At 30.4% G+C, this 13,070-nt stretch overlaps 1 long non-coding RNA gene across 8 annotated transcripts; it reads left to right on the top strand.

Annotated features, from left to right (window-relative positions):
* The first annotated feature begins 32 nt into the window (after positions 1 to 32).
* LOC139087775 (uncharacterized) lies at positions 33 to 11,232 on the top strand. 8 transcript variants are annotated; one of them, XR_011544166.1, is made up of 5 exons: positions 33 to 109; positions 292 to 7,973; positions 8,037 to 8,422; positions 8,493 to 8,657; positions 10,453 to 11,232. It is a non-coding gene; the product is annotated as an uncharacterized lncRNA (long non-coding RNA). The 8 variants fall into 8 exon arrangements; XR_011544164.1 differs by having other exon boundaries at positions 9,385 to 11,232; XR_011544163.1 differs by having other exon boundaries at positions 8,761 to 11,232.
* The last annotated feature ends 1,838 nt before the right edge of the window (positions 11,233 to 13,070 follow it).

The following is a 13,070-nucleotide window of genomic DNA, read 5'->3' as shown; positions in this document are numbered from 1 at the left end:
TTTTTTTTGCTGCTTTTAATTCTTTTTTATCAGTCGTGATGACGTTCATATTTCCAGATGTGTGTTGATTCACAGATTGATATTAAAATATTTTTAAAAATAAATAAAAGTACGTCTACGAGAGACTTTCAAAATTATTATGCAAAAAAGCTATTTTTGCAAATTATTCAGGCTACGTTGGATCGTAAAACTTGAATGATCGAACAATTCTGTATTGATAACTTGTTGGACGCGTGGCAAGATTATTATTTTTATTTGATTAATAACAGTTTTTTTGTTTATTTTTTGCAGACTAGGGATAGGGAGTGTTTGTTATTTTGCGAATGTACTGGTGATGAGTCTGGTGATTGTTTTTGTTGCTGAAATGATTTGAAATTAGGAATTTAGAGGTTAAAATTTAAAAACTCTTAACTTGATTCTAACTAATAAAAGCATTCTTTGATCTAGGATGGAAATTCTAAAATGTCAATTTTAAGAAATCATTTGAAATTCTCTTGAAAGGTTCTTCTGGATCCAACCTGGATCATAGTCGGAATTTCCAGAATATTTTAGCAACTCCTTCGAATTTCCAGCAACACGCTCAATGTTACTCAAAAATAAAATGTTGCCAATTTCTTTAGATAACAGTTTACTAAGGTTACGCTCTTGATTCTTGGTCATGAAAGGACTTTGTCCTTGTTCTTGGCAATCTCTCAACAATCAAAAGTCTTCAGTACAAATTACCACATGTTCAGCAAGACAATCAACCCGAAATCATCAGGCGACATTCAGTATCTTTCACCTGTCAATTTCCAATCACAGTTTTGCCCCCAAAAGTTGATAAGAACCACTTTAAAAAGACAGAATCGTGCAATTAAACACATCATCGTAAGTTCCACATGCTTTTTAAAAACATTGATCATCATCATAATTACGTTGTATTGTTTTCGTGCTGTTATTGACTTTAGTTAAGTTCAGAGAGAACTATTGCAAAACAATAATTGATTGCAATGGAAATGAAAGTGAGACTTTTATTATAATTATTGCTGATTCATTGTGCTCGGGATGTTTGTTAGGGATGAAAATATGAAAGCTTTTCAAAAACCCCATGATTACCCCTAATAGTCCTAATTCGCACTAAACCCTTAGCTAATCGGTTTCAAACAATTTAGGTTCCGTCAACAGGTTTTTTGAAACTTATTCTAATTAAGTTCATTAAATAACTTGTAAACAAAACCTTAATTGACATTATATCACCTAACTTGAAATTTAATACATTAAGTAAAGTATAAATAAAAAATATTTGATTACACTCTAAACTATGCAACTAGTCAGGCTGAAACGTCGCAAAAATCATTCATTTTTGTTTACAATTTTTCTATCAAAAAGCATACTACGATTTGTTATTTTTGTATGAGGAGGGCTTGTTTATCTATCGTGTGTATGAACGTAGAAATATAGGTTACAACTGTTTTGTTTTCGAGTAAAGTCATGCAAAGCCGTAATTGGAAATGATGAAAAAATCCCATGACTTGATCATTTTCTAGGAACATAAAATTGCTGAAAAATTATTTCACTTCCTTATGGACTATTCTAAAATATGATTATTGCCCTTTTTAAAACGTCTATTCCTGTGATCTATTTTGGTAAGGTCATTGATTGACCTAATTTTGAAGCAGACAATTGGAATATATTTTGATGTCACGATATTGGCAAGCACAGATGCAGGTAATAATTCTGTAATTGTGTTGAAGAATTTATTACGTGTAATTGATGTTTGGAACTGCTTATTCAACTATCTACTGAACTGCGTAAAATGAAAATATCTCGATGAGCCTTGAATAGTGGAATATTTTGAGATTGTAGGACATTAATTAAATGGTTGAGGAAGATTCCATTTCGGACTATGGCAGCAAACTCTTTTAATACTGCTGTTAATCCTTCTCTTAGGAAAACTTTGATCAATGTTTACTTTTAGAAAATATTCACTGGATGTGATTAAATTGCTCTTCTTAAAAGATCTAGCATGATTTTACATTCCGAATGCTCACAGCTAGCTCTAGAAGATATATTTAGAAGATCCATAACATAGAAAAAGTCTCAATTTTCCCGTAAAAACTTAAAAACTACTTCTAACTTTACGAATAATCCAGAGAAAAGTAGTTTCAATTCATTTATAACAGTAATACATGACATTGAATATCAATAGCCTGTGCCTTATTAATACAATATGCATAGTTAAATCATTTATTTTGCCACTGTAAATTAATGCAAAAATAAATTTCTAGCTAAGCAAAACAATTAAGTTGCGAATTATTTATTCGATAATATTTTTCCGGAATTTTTGAATAATTGCGGGTCAATAGGGTAACAAGGAACTGCTAGCTGTTGGACTTTTACGTAATTTAATTGAGTTTGGGTATGGATTTATCCTGATTTTTCAACTTCACTCTTTAAGTAATAATTCTAGATACCATGTGACTGCATTTGTCATCCACATCGCGCATACTGACCAAAAAAATCTCTTTTTTTCAATGTCGTTGATGGAAAAAATAGAATTGAAGGCATGAAAAATCATATGATTTAGAATTTCATCGTCATCGCCATAAAAAGGCAACGCAATTTTTTATCAAATTTTAATCAATATTTTCCCTTCTCGTGGAGGAAATTTCATGTGTCTGGTGGTTGTTGTTCATTGTTCAATACCAGTTCAGTAAACAGACCATTTGTTTTGCGACTGTTTTAAAGACACAAGGCAAGGTCTCCATTTTTATTTTCTCAAAAAAATATGTATTTTTATTTGAATATAAATATTCACAGTGTGTGACGTCGATGGACGGAAAAAGAAAAATTTTCTTTTACTATCACATTTGATCAGGTCCTACACAGATTTCCCATTTATTGAAACATTAAAGAATTGCGCATCTTTTAATTTGCGAAAAAAGAAATGAAAATTAAGCTCGCGCTCGAATAAATTGTGAATGATTTTTCTTTTATAGGAACGACTGACTATAAGTTGTAAAATATGTCGATTTTTATCATAACACATGTCGATCTGCAGTGACGTCTAAGTGTGTGGTGTGATAAGCATAGAAAAGGCTCGAAATAAATAAATTTATTAAAGCACATGCTGAAATTGAGATAGGAAAATGAATGAATTCTTTCCCAAGGTCATTTCTACTTCTTATTTTTATCATTTCATGATATAAGCTGCAAGCTGTACTAAGCGAGAACAATCATATCGCGTGACATAGTCTCAAAATTTTGAGTTCATCGTCATCATAAAAAACACGAAATAAAATGCGACGCAATTTCAAGCTTGTTTTTCTCAATGAAATATCAATGGCATGTAGACGAGCCCCCATTTCGGCCGCATAATACGATTCCGGCGTATGTGTATATTTATACATATTTACTTATGAGCATACCAACGATCGCGCCTCCAACTTTGCCTTTTTCATACAATGAGTAGCGCGTAAAACTTGTTTTCGTTCTTCTTACTTTTTCTTGTGCTCGTGTGTATGTATTGGAACATTTATCATTTTGTGTGCTGCCTGTTCGTTAGCCTTGTGCGAAAATTCAAGATTTTTATTATTTTATATTCATGTGACAAGCAAGTAAAGTTTTATTAGTGACTTAGAAAAAACACATTCGGTACTGAATTAGTAAATATGTCAACATTTTGTTTACTGTCGCAGCTGAACATTTTTGAATTATCAAATTGAACGGCACTTAATCTTTTTAAGAATATTCAGTCAATAACTTTGTAGATTCTCATTTAATCTCGAATATGCCATTTTTCGGTCAATAACGCTGATGATTGCGAAATTTGTGTGACTTTTGGTATTAAGTCAGGTGAGATGGTACAACAGATCATCGATCGCAGTGCTGATTTTGCTGTTAACAAGCCCTTCATTATATTCTATTCAGGTGAGATCACTTGGTTTTCAAATAGAAAAGTGTGCAATCAGGTGATCTTATCTATAGTTATAACCTTGACAATTGGGAAATTGGTATGAAATGACAAGTTGATAGCTAAATGTGACTATGATCGCAGTGTGTTCCACTTATTTGATGTAACTTATAGCGGGATCGTAGCCAAGGGGGTGTGTACCTACAGAGGCTCGAGCAATTTTTTTAGAATATGAGAATCTATCTAGTATGTTAAATTCAATCTAAGTAATCTTTCAATTTGCGGTATGATTTCATGTGAATTGTTACTGGGAAAAACAGCAATTTCGATAAATTTGTATTATTACTTTTGAGTATTAAATTGTTCGTTGTTTATGACTTAAACATAGAACTAATTAATGTAAAACGTAAAAATCGAATTTCACCATTTCATAAATAAATCCCCTCGAAAACAAATCATTTCGAGTTAATACGGAAAAATTATTTAAAATCACTTGAAATCCATATAGTCACATAATGAAATCGCTACTTCCTGGATTCAGTTATTTGTTTTGTTGAAAGTGATCTATCAACGTAATTCAAGACGTATAGCTTTCGCTCCTATAGAAAGTTCTGTTAGTAAATATATAAAGCATGCGAATCTACTTACTGATGATATCACACTAGGGTTAAATAAATATTTATCTTTGGTAATATAAATGCATAATAGTTTCATGTATGACTGTATTGCTATTCATAGAGATTATCGTCATTTGACGACCTTATCAATTTGGAAAAACACAATAATACATGTCATTTCCTATCAGATGATCCAGTAAATCCATTATTATGGGAGCGGTTATGAAATTTGGTGTATCAATGCTAATATGCTACGCAATAGGCTTATTGACTGATTGTTGATGTCAAAATGCTCCGATGCAGAGCCTTCTTGATATGTGCTGTTCGGAAAGACTTCATAAGAATCAGTAAAAGTTTTGAATTCATGAAAAATTCTCAGGAATCTTAAAAAACCTTGTAAAATAACCGATTAAGTTGTTTGATTAAGATCCAAAAAACAGATGTTTTTAGAAAACACTTGATTATGCTTCCTTACACATCATATCAGATAACGATAATTCCACGTAGTCAGGTTCACAATTTTTCTCGAAAATTCGTTCAGAATCCAGTAAATTTTATTAATTTTATTGTTCGAAGAATTTGTTCAACCACTTAATATTACATAACAAATTCCACATTAAAATGCATCTAGTCATGCAAGCTGTATTGCACATTCCCAACCACCACAATCCAGAAAATTATCTTCTCAAGCTTCCTCTCTCTCTCAACCATAATCCCAAAGTTTCATTTGGCGAAGGAATTTTTATTCCCAATAATATTAAAATTTTTCATTACATCATTGCTAATAAATTAAGGATTTTTCTTGGCATAAATGAATTCCACTAGATTTTCATTAGAGCAAAATGTCATAATCCTTAATTAATGAGTCATAAAATAAAACTATTTAAAGTTTTTATTCAGCATGCAATTGAAAGGCATTTGGCGAGAGTTTTGAATGAGAAAATTATGCAGTGAAATGGGAGTCAGATTTGGGTGCATAGGGCGCAGTTTTATGGGGTATTGTTAATCAAGTCTAGTTTGTTTGGGTATGGTCGTCTGCATATTGAGTTTAGGACAATATGGCAAAGTCTACGAATTACATTTGATCTTTTTAGTCCAGTTGATCAATTTCCTATCCTTGACAAGGAGTGGGTACTAAGTATCATGACTATCCACGAGCCCAGCATCTGAAGAAATCATTCTTGAAGGCAAATTGTGCTGAACAGATGAATTATTTGGCATTGAAGCCTTTACAACAAAACTAGGCAGCAGACACACCATTCTCACCCTGTGCTAATGTTGCTTGTCTCGGTGCCATCTCCAAGAATGAGATTACATTAGTACATAAGAAATTAACGACTCCCAGCCATTAAGACAAATCAATAAGGATACAGCAATAAAAAAAATCAACTAACTTATTTATTCAATACAATTTCCATATTTTAATTGTATTTTCATAAGCATCAATAAAACGATCTTCTGGACCCGTCGGGATTAAAAGCAATTCAACCTTTGTGTAATTAGTCTGCACTTAACTTGAGAGCCGTTCATAATTACATTTTCATAAACACATTAAAAATTATTGAGAAAATTTCTCATTGCTTTCATTTCAATTTCTTCATCTTCCACTTGTCACGAGCAATTCACTCGCCTCGCCGCGACTTGGGGGATTTATATATATATTCAACTCGAGGCAGATTCAATTTACATTTTCTGCATTTTTTCTTCTTCTTAACTTTTTTTTCTCTCTTTTTCCTTTTCTTTCATTTAATTTGCATCGCCATAAAATTAAAAACCAACAGCGAACGATGTGTTTTTATTTCTTTTCTCAACAATTTCTGAGTACGGTTTTGAATTTGTAATAGAATTAAATTGCGAAATGGAGATTTATGATGATTTTACAACATGAGAAAGTTTTTTTTTTATATTCTTTATGAATATCCCAAGTTGATTTTTGTTGCTGCTGCTGTTTTTGTCCATCCTTGGGGATGGAAATTGTTGGTTTTTTTTCTTCTTGGTATTAATTTAAATTTTTTCAACTTTAAATAAGTGGGAAATTTAGAGAAAGTTTTTGAAATAATTTGATTCAAGGGTGGGAAACTATGGAGAACTTCATGATACAGTATTGTATCGTGGAGCATGTGAGCATTGATTTAGGAAGAAAGAAGATTAAATTTTAACTTGAGTTTTGAAATTTTTAGTTTCAACTTCGTAATTTTGAACTTTTCAAAGATAATTTCGAACTTATTTCGAATTGTTTCTTGATTGAATTTCAACAAATCGGATTTTTAATTTCAAAAATTCGGAAAAATCCACATTTAAAATTCAAAAATCAGTTTTGAACTTTACATTTTTAATATGAAAATGCAAGAACAATTCTTTAAATCTAGCTTATTGAATATTTAACTAAAAAATCTTCAAATTTAATTCCTTGTTTCGGTCAATAATATCAAAATATTCATTCTACACTCACAGAATATTGGACATCAGCTGGCAGATAGCTTTCTGTAAGATTAAAATACAATCAATCAGAAAATAAAAGGAAGAAACAAACATTCTGTTTTACCTTAAATGAACGTCCCATTGAATCCAATTTAAAAAAGACGAGTTATATTTGAGTTTATATCAAAACCACATTTTAATGTACAGAGAATTTCATGTCATGTAGAATTTTATGGTTTTCCTTTACAATTTTAAAATTGCAATTTTGCTTTGAGACAAACTTTATACTTTGTAAATTTGATTTCTCCCTATGATTCTCTCCGTGTTCCTTAATAAAGGAAATAAAATAAATAAACATTCTCTCAAAAAAAAAGAAGGAAGAAGGAAAATCCCTAAAAGTTTCAGAGACAAATTTGAAGTAATTTTCTATCTGCTTCAATGAAAATCTCATTTCCAGTGATTTTGAGGATTAAAGAAAAACTTTTTTTTCCCTTCTTATTTCCTCCTCATTTTCTATTCTCATAATGGATGCAGCTATTAACCGGATATTATCGTTTATTTCCTTTTCTCACATCCTGGAAGCAATAAGAAAATGATTTTTCTTCCATATTTTACGTCTCTCGTCTCACAATATTCGGAATCACTTTAGCTTGCTCAGATTTTTTTTCACTTCTTCTTCTTCTTCTAAAGTAAATCGCTTTAAGAGCTGCTGCTTCATGAGATGGAGCAATGTGTGTATGTGATAATATTTTTGTAAATGATATTTCCTCTATAGAAATTTTGCAAGGGTTATTGACATCATTACTGAAGATTCTGTCACCATTTGATGTCTTTTGTGTCACCCCTAGTTGAAAATTCAAATTTGAGAGCATTAAGGACAACAAGGAAGGAGAAATGAGAAAATTTTCAGCTAGATTGAGTTTAAATTGCTACAAGCTTGATGTGGAACTACTTGAAATGTTGAAGCTAATTTCATGGCACATAAGAGCTGCATTGGACTGCAAATATAAATGAAAATTGATTGGCATACATCCTTAGCTAAGGTAAATTTGTATTTTGATTCCTTTCAATGACTGTTTCTAATTCTTGATGCAATATAATTAAAGGATTTTAGGATTATACGTCTGATTTGAGACCGTAGGGATTTAAAGATGCAAAAAAACAACCCCAATAGTATATCCACGTCAAGAACTCAATTTAATATTCTCATCTTATTATTTATTAACAAATCATTCCGTACCCATATTGTAAAGCCACATATATCAGTGTTCATACTACTTATTCTATTATCAATATAGTCAAGTCAATTCCAAACCGGAATACCTTAAAAATGAGCTCTACCATATGACTACAATATGTGCCAATAAATTTCCTCGTTTTTGTATCTATCACATGCTGCTACGATGGCAAAAAAGACTTATTTGGTGGATGAAAAAGTCGTATTTCTACAAAGGAAAAGAACCTTCAATATAGTAAATTGTATAAAAAAAAAGTATGTACGTGTATCTTATAGATATCATAACAATGGCTCAAATGTATATAATAATGTATATGCATTTCAGTCATCAGGCTGCTTATGAGATTCTCAATGAAACTGAATTTCATTTTTCCATCAAATAAATTCCACAACAACGATGATGATGAGGATGCTGTTGTAAAAGAGTCGGGATATCAATTTTCATATCATCTATCAGGGATGTCTGCACTTTATGTGTGATATATATTACGTATGTATGTATATTTATGCCTTATATCTCTCTCTTGTGTAATGACAAACTTTTCTTCGCTCAATCTCGTTCACTCTTGTTCTTATTTTCTCATTTCATTTAGTTTGTGTATCAAATTGAATTGTATGAAAAATTATTAGCAGTTGTTTAAGGAAGGGTGAATGAACAGTTTGGCTTTTGGGTGGATTAAGATGGATTCTTATTATATTAATTCATGTAATTGAAATTTTTTTAAAAAAGGCGTAGTTTTGTCACTTGAAAATGTTTTTTTTGAATTTTTTGCTTCAATTGACATGTAAATCATGTTGCAATAGTCAAAGTAGGCTGTTTAGAATGGCAAGAAAGCAACAATCATAACATTTCTTATGATATCACAATAAAAATTCGCTTTGTTTACATTTTTTTTCGAGTTTAATTTTCGAATATCGAAAAATCGTTTCTAAAATCGAAAGTCCTTTCGAAAATCTAAAATTAATTTAAGTTGAGATATTTAACAGCCTTAAAAGCGTTCCAATCCATCAAAATCACCATTCATACTCCATCCACTTCAACTTTTGGCATTCATTCTGCTACTCATTTAACTCAAGTTATCTCTCTTATCATAGCAAGAGGTAGTTTGTTTCGGTTGCTATTTCCAGCTTCTCCATTCTAAGTTATTGTTTACATGATTATATGATTATCATGATCTCGCCATTCTTATTATATTTACACTCTTTATCTTTTCAAGTCAACTTACAGACAACAACAAAAAAAAAGAACTCGAACAGGAAATGAGGAGATGAGAGAAGAAGAATGGCAATGGCAACTTCCTCGAGCTCATTTCAAATTCATAAAACTTTTACCATTTATTTTGCTATCATTTAACATTATTGATGCTCAATGGAGTCTCTTGTCAATGGGTGAGAATTGTGATGAGAGTTAGAGATTAATAAAGGAAGTAAGAGGGGGAACTAAAAGCATATTATGAAAATTTGTGTTATTGAAAATATTATGCGCACTACATTTAACGAAAACTGCGAAACCAGTTGGAATGAGATGAAAAATATTATTATTATCATTACTTTATCATGAGCGGGAAATTAAAAAAGTGAATTTTGTGGCGAGGGTGCGCGCGGAATCACTGTGAAATCGATGAAACATTCACTTCATCTTCACTTAATTCCTCTAAATATGTATAAATATATTTTTGTGTATTTTCATTAAAAGAGAAACTTTTTTTTGTTTTGAGGAAGTGACAGAGGCGCTTTTCTCGCTGCTGGATGTTAATATTTACACAACATAGCCTATCCAAAATGAAAATTGAATCCATTTTTCTAAATCGTCGCTGTCAACAATAAAGAAAATTCAATTTTTCATCATATTTTTTTGTATAATATTACAAACATCAAAAAATGGTCAGAGGATATCCAAAGAAAATGAAAATGAAATTATATTTTTTTGTTGTTCGAGGCATTCGGGTGGAGGGGATGTGAGGAATGAAAAATTTAGCATTATCATCTTTCCATTTTTGTTATAAGTGAAAAATGAAAATCAACAATTCCTTTTACAATTTCAAATTTATGCTATCAGTCAATATTAAATTTCCAGCTTTCATCTCCCTTTCATTGTTAGATTTAAGTATCTATCAAATGGCCTCCTTACACAAAAACCCCCTTGCTTTGCCTTATTGGAATACAAATAGGAAAAATGAAAAATTTCATTATAAATTCAGAAAAAAATATATAAAATTCCTGTTGAATGGTTATCAGTCAGTGTTCAAGCTAACAACCTAAAAATTCACATTATATATTTACAGACCAATCAACTGACTTGTATATTCAATCGATACATTTTCTTCCTCTACAGGATGATTTAGCAGAAATTTTATAGTGTATCAAAAAATAAATACACACAAGAAGACCTGCAAAAATTTCAACCCATATCAATCCCAACAGGGAAATCAAAATATTGATAGATTAAAAAAAATCAGTTCATGGAATATTAATGGTTTCCACTAAATTTATTTACTCAGCATCATTCGACCAGTTTATCAGTTTTTAACTCTATACTTTTGTAAATTCAAGAGTATTCACTTTGGATGACTATTAATTGCTATAATACTATACACTATAATTTATTTTAGGTTAAGCAACTATACGCAATTATATGCGCAGAACTTATGCGCAAAGGGTTTGCGCCAGACATATGCGCAAAGTCTATGCGCAGGTGGTATGACTATTTATTCATCAATATACGTGTAAATGCGCGAAGTAACAATGCAAAGAGAATGTGCGCAGTTACTACGCACTTTACAGTTAGACAATATCCTTCTACCTTTGTGAAAAATACGCCAAGTTTTTCAATCGTTTAAGCATTTCCAACTCACTCGATTCTATCATTTTTTTGCCTTTTGATAAACAGCACGTGTTTGATGGATGTAATTTGTATGAAAATATTGTAGATTATGTAGCATGAATTGAGTTGATGTACTGCATATTCAATAGATTTTGGATAGTATTTAAAACTGATGTGAATGGAATTTATAATAAATTTTCCAAATAAATAGATATTATATCGTGTGTATGAATTAATGCAATTTATGTGTAATTAGCTTAAGTAATGCATAAACGTAACTCTGTTCAGAATATATAGTATAATTAGTCCATTAAAGTTAATCACTTTTAAAGCCTTATCACCTGTCTCTCATCTTCATTAATTTCGTTGATATATCAAAAGCTTCTATCATCTGTTTCATAAATTTTGTAAGCAAATGGTTTGATGTTGTGAGCAGTCTCATTAATATTCTCAAGTAATCATCAAAATTTTCCTTGCTACGAGGATGGGCCTGTTTATGAATATTTGATGTAAAATGTGCTTACTTAATTAAATAACAAATTCGTTTTTGATAGGATTCATAATGCAAGATGTATTGAGTGCTTTAAAGTCGTCTTCATAGCATTTAGGATGAGAAATTTCAGGTTGATTTAAAATATTTTTAGAACTTTATTTTTCAAAATTTTCATTACCGTTATTTTTTGAATATTTTTTGACCGTTATTTTAACAAAATTTCAATTATTAATCGAAGTAATCTACTTTTTCATATTAGGGTAGCTTTAATTGAAATACGTGAAGTAATACAGTTAAGCATTGAGCGTAGGTGTTTCCACTCAAAAAACCCATCATGAATTGTTATAAAGTATAATCTTCAATTCCACGAAACATTACGATCAAAAAACTCAAATTCAAAATTTATTTTTTTTATATAAAAAATGAAACAAAAACAATTTTGTGTGTAGAGGCATCAGAGCTTATAACTTCCAAAGAGCTTAACTATTTATGATATTCAACATTATTATTTCAGTATTATTTATAACATTTTCTGCTTTTTAAAACAATATCAAGGAACGTAATTGAAAACTGTATTTTGTGATATTTTTCGTAATAATTTTCCATCCTCAATTTTGTTTAAATCATAAATAACATGCATATTAATAATCCAATAATACAAGAAAGGCACATACATATATGTAAGCGTAATATTTATTACATGAGCGACATACGACCCCTTCATCGATAATATTTCCAATTCCATTCATTTCGATGAAAATTGAATAAAAAAAAGAAATCGGATTTCATAAAATTTAATCTCATATCATGGAGCAATTTATTTTTTAGCACTCAGTGCCAATGGGACTAGTTCTTTTGTTTGTCTGACTGTACTAAATCTTGACCGCTCATTAAGGTTCAGGTCTTTAATTGATGAAATATCGTTCAAAAATCAAATCTGCAAAGGTGAAAACCTGGAATCGAAACCATGACTGATTCATTAGCAATTAACGCTCACAACTTCACTAAACCATAACATGTTCTAAAAATTCAAATAATTTTTGACCGTTATTTTCGAATTCAAATCTTTTTCAACTTAATTTGAATTTAATTTGATCGTTAGATATGAAACTTATTCATATTAAAATTAGTAACATTGAAAAGTGCGTTTTGGTCAGTTATAGCAAGTCTTCATTGATGCTAGTTTATCATCAACCCATTCTTCCTCATAGGATTCATTTACCAACATTGCAAATATGCATAATTTTTACAGGAATAAATGTGAGCAGAAATTTTAATTAAACGCAGTTCAAACATGCATGCGGGAGATGATGTTGTATGTATTTATGCATAATGATTATAATAATGGAAAATGCGATATCATGCTGAAATTTTTCAATTGTTTTAAACAATTCGATTTAAATAATAAGTAAGAACTTGGGAATATTAATACAAAAATTGTTCAAAGTGCATTATCATTATCATAAACATCCATATAGAGAATAAATAAATGGCTGAATGAATTAGAAAAAAAATTCAAAATCAAATTAAATTTTATCGAATTTGTCGTCCTTATTTTCAACAAATGAAAAATGTATAAATGTTAA

The sequence above is a fragment of the Chironomus tepperi genome, unplaced genomic scaffold (assembly GCF_022539635.2).
Source record: "Chironomus tepperi strain 1889 unplaced genomic scaffold, CSIRO-AGI_Ctep_v1 contig_137, whole genome shotgun sequence".
In the NCBI taxonomy this organism is placed as follows: domain Eukaryota; kingdom Metazoa; phylum Arthropoda; class Insecta; order Diptera; family Chironomidae; genus Chironomus; species Chironomus tepperi.
Note: the sequence above shows the minus strand (reverse complement) of the source record. Positions and strands in the feature narration are given on the sequence as shown.